Source organism: Nicotiana attenuata, unplaced genomic scaffold, assembly GCF_001879085.1.
Source record: "Nicotiana attenuata strain UT unplaced genomic scaffold, NIATTr2, whole genome shotgun sequence".
Lineage (NCBI taxonomy): Eukaryota > Viridiplantae > Streptophyta > Magnoliopsida > Solanales > Solanaceae > Nicotiana > Nicotiana attenuata.
In genome coordinates this window covers 617,881-627,905 of record NW_017670421.1, presented here as the reverse complement: position 1 = coordinate 627,905, position 10,025 = coordinate 617,881, and the positions used below count along the sequence as shown (strand labels likewise).

At 35.5% G+C, this 10,025-nt stretch overlaps 1 pseudogene; it reads left to right on the top strand.

The window, feature by feature from the left end:
* The first annotated feature begins 2,351 nt into the window (after positions 1 to 2,351).
* LOC109239191 lies at positions 2,352 to 9,940 on the top strand (annotated as a pseudogene).
* Positions 9,941 to 10,025: the final 85 nt, after the last annotated feature.

Here is a 10,025-nt window from a genome sequence, read left to right as displayed (position 1 = left end):
CCCACGATATCATCTTCCTAGAGGCCCAGTTTTGTGCCACGTGTCAAATGACGTAGCACGCCAAGTCAAATGGAAGAGCCAATGGGATCATGCCACGTGTCAAAATGACAAGGCATGCCAAGTCACATTAAATGGCCAATGATATCGCGCCACATGTGCAAGTGACATGTTCTGGCCAATCAAATGCGGTCATGTCAAACTTTAATTTGATTGGTCGGAAAGAGTTTATTCTAATCACAACTTCTCCCTTCCACAACTATAAATAGGGGTCTTCATAACTCAGAAAGGAGACCAGAAGTTATAACAAGAAGCAAGAGAGAGCTCGTGGATCAAACACCGCAAATTCCACCACAAGTTTCAAGCTTCAAGCAATCAAGTTCAAGTTCAACAAATCAAGTTCAAGCTCAAGAACGAACAACAAATCAAGTTCAAGCTCAAGAACGAAGAACAAATCAAGTTCAAGCTCAAGAACGAAGAACAAATCACGGTTCAAGGAGTGCGAGATCAAATCAAAGTTCGTGCCAGTTGAATTCAAGATCATCGTTCGAGGCAACAAACATAGATTCAAGATCAAGCTCAAAGGCCCTTGAATTTATTTACTATTGAAAAGAAGAATCAGAGGATCCATAGAGATTGTAACACTCAAATATTCGAAATAAGATACTATGATTGTTGCGATATTTTCTGTCTTGATTTTATTTTCTCGACGCAAATTTATTGTCTACAGATACCTATTGGAATTAGTCGAGGTGCATACCACGACTAAAAAATAAAAATAAAAATAAAAATAAAAATTCATACATAACATGCAAGATTATATAAAATAAAATTAAAGAGCGAATTTAACTTCTCGTTCGACGTCCCAAATTATGAGTCTCTCTCAAGATTATTTTTGACGATGATTGAATCTTCATCCACTTCTTTGAACGTCAGCAGTTGCTTACAGACTCTGTTACAAATTTTTTTTTGCAACGAACAGATATTTTTTTTCCCTTCATCCTGAGATATACTTTTAAATAAATACAGATTAATAGTATAGTCTATATAGATTGTGCAGTTGATAGCAGCTAGGAAAAAGTCAAGTAGTGAGTCTCATTATATAAAATTTTGTAAACCAATTAAATATCTTTTGGTCAACATGTAATAACACCATTTTTTTCTGCTTGCTGAGCATACGCAAAACATAAAACAATTACCATTGAATCTACTTTCCTGTAATATGAAGATGCATTATTAAATGCTCATTAATGCACTAATGAAGCTCCATACTGCTTCTGATTTGAAAGCTTTTTTGCTTTCTTTTTTGTCCCTGGACCCTCATGCATATGTTTTATTAGAAAAAAAAAAAAAAAATAATGTACTCCCTCCGGTCCACAATAAGTGACTATTTTATGTTTGGCACACCCATTAAGAAAATATAAACTCCTAGAGTAAAAAGATATATTCACTAAATTAACCTTAATTAATTGTTACCTTAACACATTAGAATATGTAAATAAGGGCAAATTTTGAAAAAATAAAATTAATTCCTTCTTGATTATGTAAATAGGCACTTATTTTGGACCAAAATGAAAAGGTAAAATGGTCAATAGTATGGACTGAAGGCAATAGTATTTCTACTTTCCTATATCTACTGACATTCAAGATGCGTCATTAAATGCTCATTAATGTACTCATGAGCCTAAAAAATTACACAGCATATATAATATGGTTAAACTTTCTTTTATGTGTATATATATCGCTTGGCTTGTTTATTTTTTTTATTTTTTGAATCTCTTTGAAATCCTGGTTCCGCCACTGAATGTACTTATGTTACGAAGATCCAGTACTGTTTCTGATGGAAAGCTTGTTGTTATTTTTATTTTTCGTCCCTAGACCCTCATGCATAATAATGTTAATAGTATTACTAGCATCTCTCCACCCGTGATAAATGTTAGTATTAGCATGTTAATGCAATGTCAGAGTCAATATTTTGAAAGTTCATTTCTGTTTCCACTCCTATATGTCTTATAATTTTATTAGTATAGTCCAACCAGAAACAAATAAGCATGCAAGATTTCATCTGTCTCACACAAATTGCAGAATCACTACTTGTTGAAGAACTAAATGCTGCTTAGTGTTCTTGACAAAGTTACATAAACTTGCCTTCTTTCTGCTTTTTATGGATTTCTCAAATACTTTTTGGGGCAAATCCTTTGATGGAGTTCAATGGAATTCTTTTGTTGAAATGCTATATCCAGATAATCATATTTTTCTGTTATCTGTTGACTCCCTACTGTTGATCATCCTGTTAGTTGTACTAGCTTGTAATATAGTATCATTGAGGAAGTTTTTATGTCAATCAAAATGTCATGGACTTTCTAAGTTGTCCGATTTGTTCAGCCGTTTTTAACGGATGTTTGGGCTTAGGATACATAGTTTTGGGAGCATGGAAGCTTAAAGAGCAACTCCATGATGAAGAATATCAGACTTTTCTGCCTCTACATCGTTGGATCGCGTTTCTTGTCCATGGAATTACATGGCTATTTGTAAGTTCAATCATAAGCCTATACAATAATAAGCAGCAACTTTTCCTCATAGTGAAGCTTTATTCAATCCTTGCCTTGTTGTTAGCTGGATTTTTTTGCATAATATCTGTGTGGAAATGTATTAATCATGACCATGTAATTGGAGGTGAAGTGATAGTAGATGCACTATCTTTGTTAGGAGCCATTCTTTTGATCTGTAGTGGATTTAAGGAAAGTGATGAATATGACAAGTATGAGGGTATTGATCTTTGTGATTTGACATTTTATAAGCCTTTACAATGTGAAGATGGAATTAGTAATGAAACTACTCCATTTGCAAATGCTGGATTTCTTGGAATATTTTCATTTTGGTGGTTGAATCCGTTAATGAAGAAAGGTAAAAAGAAGATTCTTGAGGATGAAGACGTACCTCAGCTAAGATCAGCGGATGGAGCAGGAACATGTTTTAATCTGTTTAATGAGCAACTGACATACTAAACAGGAAAGATCCTTTAAGAAAACCTTCTATACTAATGGCATTACTCCTCTGCCAGCAGAAAGAAATTTTCATATCTGGGATCTTTGCTCTGATCAAGATATTAACGCTGACGACAGGACCATTATTTCTTCATACCTTCATCGAGGTTGCTGAAGGAAGAGAAGCATTTAAGTATGAGGGCTATGCTCTAACAGCCGGCTTTTTCTTTGCAAAATGTTTGGAATCTCTAGCACAAAGGCAATGGTGCTTCAGGAGTAGATTGATTGGACTCCAAGTCAAGTCTTCGCTTACTGCAGCTATCTTTCAGAAACAACTTCATGTCTCAAATGCTGCTAAGACAACTCATTCCCCTGGCCAGATAATGAACTATGTCACCGTAGATGCTCATAAAATAGGTGAATTCCCCTTTTGGTGTCATCAGATATGGACCATGATACTTCAGCTCGTACTAGTTTTATGTGTGATATATTATTCTATAGGGGTAGCTGCATCAGCAGCATTAGTGATTGTGATATTGATTGTACTAGTAAATTCCCCATTATCCAAGTTGCAGCTTAAGTATCAGATTAACCTCATGATCGCGCAAGATAAAAGGCTAAAGGCCATCACAGAAGCGCTTACACATATGAAGGTTCTCAAGTTATATTCTTGGGAGAAACATTTCTTGAATGAGATAAACAAGTTGAGATCTGAGGAAACCAAGTGGCTATCATTAGTTCAAACACAAAAGGAATACCACCTTATACTGTTTTGGTCATTGTTGGTTCTTGATAAAAGAAATTAAGGGAAATAACTGGGAAGATGACAAGATAATAGAAAAAATATACTGGAATAGATGTAAAAGGAACTAAAGCTGAAAATACTATATTATTTTACTGCATTTGGACTACAATTTATAAGAGAAATACTAACTTAAAAGACCTAAAAATCAGCACAAAATATGCTGAAAATAACTAACTCCTAGAGACTAGTTCACTCCTAAAGACTAGTTCAAAATTATTTCAAATTCAAACTAAATTACTGCAGTTAATAGCTGAAACAGTAAAATAATTTTACTGAGAGCAGCTTCTAAAGCATATTTCTAACACTCCTCCTTGCTTTTGAAGCTGCAAATTCTGAATTTGTCCCTTGTAAACCTTTATCTGGAAGCGACTTTGTACGCAAATCTGTCAACTGGTCTTTGGACTTGCAGTGAATCGAGTTCACTTCTGTATTTTGCTGCATCTCATGATTGTTAATGAAATAAGTTGGCTCGTTTTTCAGCTTCATTTGCATCTTGCCTTGAGACTTGTCAACTTTCTTCCAGAATTGCATTTTCTGAAATATTGACAACTTCTTCCTTACCTTATTTTCACATATGTCCTCAGTTGGAGAATTACCTGCACTTAGTAGATTCTTTTGGCTCCATTCTTCATCTTCGGTTGGATCAAATGAGAAATTTTTACCTCTCATTTTAACCCTTAAAATCTCAAGTCCAGTTACATCATAAATGAAACAATATTTATCTTCAAAGGATACTTTAAATCCTTTTTCCATTAGTTGTCCAACACTTAATAAATTTTGATCAATATCAGGAACATAAAGAACATCTGAAATTTTCTTAGTACCTGAATTTGTTGGGATTGCAACAGTTCCTTTTCCTTTAGCAAGAATATAATCACCATTTCCAATTCTGACTTTCTTATTTCCTATAGACGTGNCTAGGTAAAGTCATAGCCCTAGGCCTTTTATATCATTTGAAAAACACTAAAATATTTGCTATTTGCCTTTGCAAATTACAGCTTCATGACCAAGTTGGTTGCAAATTTTGCACTTTGCATCTGGCCTCTTCCAACATTTGAATGGTGGATGACCTTTTTTGCCACAGTGCTGACAAGGCGGGTAATTTTTTTTAACATTATTACTCTTGCTTTGAGTTTTGTGGTTGGCTGCCAGGGCTCCTTCAACCATACCATCTTGCCTCATAAGCCTCCTTTGCTCTTGTGCCTGCAATGTATTTAACAATTCTGCCAAGGTAATCTTGAATAGATCCTTTGTATTTTCCAAGGTAGTTATGGATACTTCATATTTTTCAGGCACCGTAACAAGAATTTTTTCAACAATTCTTGAATCTTTAAATTTAGTACCAAGCAATCTTACCTTGTTAACAATGCCAAGCAACCGATCTGAGTATTCTTTGACAATCTCAGATTCCTTCATTTTCTGCAACTCGAATTCCCTTATTAAATTCAACACCTTCATGCCTCGTATTCTTTCATCTCCTGTATATTCTCCCTTCAGATAATCCCAGATTTCTTTTGCTGATTTGAGAGCCATAACTCTCGTGAAAATTGTTGCAGACACACCAGCAAACAAAGTTGCTTTCGCCTTTGATTTCCTGGTTTTCTTTTCCTTGTGACTCTTGATCTGGGCCACCGTGGGATTGTTAGGCAGCGGAAGAACATCATAATCCTCTTCCACGGCCTCCCAAAGATCTAAAGCCTCCAAATAAGTCTCCATTCTCACTGTCCACAGTTGGTAATTTTCACCATCAAAGACCGGAGGAGCCAATTGAGAAAAACACATTTCAGTCTCCATCTCACTCAAGAAAAGATTTTATTTAGGTCCCTTAAGAAGATGGCTCTTGATACCAATTGTTGGTTCTTGATAAAAGAAATTAAGGGAAATAACTGGGAAGATGACAAGATAATAGAAAAAATATACTGGAATAGATGTAAAAGGAACTGAAGCTGAAAATAATATATTATTTTACTGCATTTGGACTACAATTTATAAGAGAAATACTAACTTAAAAGACCTAAAAATCAGCACAAAATATGCTGAAAATAACTAACTCCTAGAGACTAGTTCACTCCTAAAGACTAGTTCAAAATTATTTCAAATTCAAACTAAAATAATTTTAGTGAGAGCAGCATATTTCTAACAGTCATCTCCCATTCTGGTTTCATCCGCCACTTTTGTAGCTTGTTACTTGTTTGGAGTTCCTCTCAATGTCAGCAATGTTTTCACATTTTTAGCCTCTTTAAATCTGCTTCAAGATCCCATTAGAAGAATCCCTGATGTTGTCGGGGCATTTATTGAAGCAAAGGTTTCGCTGTCAAGGATTGTGAAATTTCTAGAGGAACCTGACATGGATAGAGGGGATCACAAGAAGCAAAGTCCGGATGATTTGAATATTTATATATAGTGCACTGATGTTTCTTGGGAGATGAATTCTTTAAATCCCGCGTTAAGGGACATAAATCTGGAGATTAAACATGGTGAAAAAGTGGCTGTTTGTGGTGAAGTCGGCTCAGGGAACTCTACGCTGATGTCTCTCATTCTTGGAGAAGTTCCATACATCAATGGCACTGTAAGTCTTTTGTATATTGGTTTGTCTACCTATTTGATTTGGTACAATAATGCAGTATAGGCGTAACCAGAAAATGTTACTGTATTTTGTAGGTTAAGGTTTATGGAAAGATAGCTTATGTTTCTCAGACAGCCTGGATTCAGACAGGAACCATAAAAGAAAACATACTTTTTGGATCCAATATGGAACCACAAAGGTATCGACAAGCTCTAGTAAAGAGTTCACTAGTGAAAGACTTGGAGATGCTTCCATTTGGTGATCTTACTGAGATAGGAGAAAGAGGTAACAATTTGAGTGGAGACCAAAAGCAAAGGGTTCAACTAGCTCGCGCCCTTTATCAGGATGCAGATATTTACCTCTTGGATGATCCATTTAGTGCTGTAGACGCACACACCTCGACTAATCTTTTTAATGTACTTATAATGCAAATCTCAAGTCTTCTCCATTGGCTTCCTTTTGCAAAACTTATGCAGTTGAAAATTTTCAACTTTCTGCATTTGATTTGGCAGGATTATGTCATGGGAGCTTTATCAGGAAAATCTGTGCTGTTGGTAACACACCAAGTTGAATTTCTTCCAACATTTGATTCTATTTTGGTTAGTAACCTCACTGAAAAACTTCATTAATTCTATTTCTATTCTCTTGTAATTTTCCACTTATTTTCTCATCTAATGTATTTAGTAGTAATCTTTAGAAGCAGCAATCCAACAAAGTTGACAACAATTTTAGTTATTTAGCCCTTGGAAAAATAAAGAGTTAATCAACAATGTTATTGCAGTAACCTGAGAAAAGTTTAGTTGGATGTTTGAAGAAGTATTATAATCTTTCACCATTTTAACAAGGTCTCTTTCGATTTCACAGCTAATATCCTGTGGGAAGATCCTGAAATCTGGCACCTTTGATGAGTTGCTGTCACAAAGTGAGGAATTTCAGGAACTCGTCAATGCACAAAAAACTCCTTCCGGTCCAAAATGTGAAGAAATTTATGCTACTAAAAGACCTAAAGTTGCTGAGATAGAGATCAATAATGTTTCCTCCGACGAATGTGGTGTAGTTTCTCTAAAAGGAGATCAATTAATCAAGGCAGAAGAACGAGAAGAAGGGGACGCAGGAATGAAGCCATACATTCAATATCTAAAGCATTACAAGGGATTCTTGTATTTCTCCTTGGCAGTCATTGTTCACACAATGTTTGTAGTTGGACAGTATATACAAAGCTACAAGCTGGCTACTGGCCTTCAAAATTCCAGTATTAGCAGATTAAAGCTAATCACTGTCTACACAATCATTGGTTTAAGTTTAATACTCTTTCTGCTTTTAAGATCTTTATTGACAGTAAAGCTGGGACTGGTGCATCAAAATCGATTTTCTGTACACTGTCAAGCTCTCTTTTCTTTGCTCCAATGTCTTTTTTTGACTCAACACCTTTTGGAAGAATACTTAGTCGGGTAAGAATCGCTGAACAAATGTCTATCTGCACTTAATGTTAGTTTTAATTGGTTAACTTGTCTATTTGTTTTGTGCAGGTATCTTCAGATTTAAGCACTGTTGACATTGAGTTGCCTTTCTTGATAAACTTCACTATTGGATCAATCATTATTTCATACTCTACCTATGTCATCTTGTGTTTTCTTGCTCCAGAGGTGCTGCTAGTCATCGTACTTATGATTTACGTTACTATATTAGTTCAGGTAATAGACATTGTTATAACTTTTAAGTTTTTATGGTTTCAAATGTTAGTTTGAAGGTGAATAATCTTAGCGCGATGATTATTTCCATTACTAGTACTTCTGGAAATGGATATATATGTAAATTTTCAGGCACATGATATATCAATAATTCTTATAATGTGTAAATTATCTACATATTATGTTATGCAGAGGTACTACAATGCTTCAGCAAAAGAGCTGATGAGATTAAATGGAACAACAAAGTCTTTAGTTGCCAACCATTTAGCTGACAGCATTTCAGGAATAACGACGATCAGATCTTTTGGACAGGAAGGCCGTTTCTTTTTCAAGAACTTGGAGTTTATTGATAAAAATGCAAGGCCATTTTTTCATACTTTTTCAGCAACTGAATGGTTAATTCTACGTTTGGAGATAATGTGTGCGGTTATCATGTCCTCCTGGATGCTTGGCATGACGTCGCTTCACATAGGGTCTTCTGTATCTGGTTTGTTCCGTTTAAGCTTTTTGATACATGACATTTTCTAAGGCTACTCGCGCGTATTAGAAAATCTCAGATTGAACGTTGTTTGCTGGCACAGGACTTATTGGAATGGCATTTTCCTATGGCCTATCACTAAATGCAATCCTAGTTTGGTCTGTTCAATGTGAATGCACAATAGCAAATTCTATTATCTCTGTAGAAAGGTTAGAACAATACATGAGACTACCTAGTGAAGCAACTGAAGTAGCCCAAAGTAATCACACTTTACCTGATTGGCCTACGCGTGGCAAAGTGGAAATTCGCGACCTAAAGGTATGTTTTCAGTAGCAGGAATCGTTAATTAGTTCATGAAAGCGTCTGATCTCTTTTAAGTTTGTTCTAAAACAGGTGAGGTACAGACCAAATGCTCCATTAGTTCTTCAAGGTATAAGTTGTACATTTGAAGGGGGCCAAAAGATTGGAGTTGTAGGCAGAACAGGCAGTGGGAAAACAACTCTTATCAGTGCATTGTTTCGCCTCGTTGAACCTACACATGGCAAGATCATCATTGATGACCGCGATATTTCAACAATTAGGCTTCATGATCTTAGGTCGCGTATTGGAATTATTCCACAAGATCCTACGCTCTTTACAGGTTCTATTAGATACAATTTAGATCCCTTGTCAGAATATAGTGATGACCAAATATGGAAGGTAACTTTCATAAAAATCTAATCTCATTGCTAAATAGGATTTGATTATTGCTTCTAATTTACTAATAGAATTTTCTTGTTGAAGGTTCTTGAAAAATGTCAGCTTAGAGAGGCTGTTCAAGGAAAAGAAACGGGACTAGATTCCACAGGTAAAGATCAAAATGTAGAACATAAGTATAAGATCATGTCGCAAATTTTACTGTCTGAAGATAACAATAGTACTATGAGGAAAATGCAGTTTTACAAGATGGATCAAACTGGAGCATGGGACAGCGACAATTATTCTGTCTTGGACGTGTACTGTTGAAGAGGAGCCGAATTCTAGTACTAGATGAAGCAACTGCATCCATTGACAATGCAACAGATGCAATTCTACAGAAAATAATCAGACTAGAATTTGTAGACTGCACGGTTATAACAGTAGCTCACAGAATTCCAACAGTAATGGATTACACAAAAGTTTTAGCAATAAGTGATGGTGAGTTGTTACAATTTGCATTTCTGGATTACACGGAGGAAGTATCTAATTCATAATATGTTGGGAGTTTTCATTGCTGATTTTCAGGGAAGTTGGTTGAGTTTGATGAGCCGAAGAAGCTGATAAGCAAAAGATGGCTCATTATTTGGAGAGCTTGTAAAAGAGTACTGGGCTCGTGCTCAAAAGCGAAAAGAGAGTTTTGGCACCGTATCTAGGTTGTTGAAGCGTAGTTATATCTAAGTTAAGTTTTTGTTTAGTTGATGTCAAAGCTAGCTCCGGATTAAAACAAAATATATATAAATACACATATAAATACACAAATAAA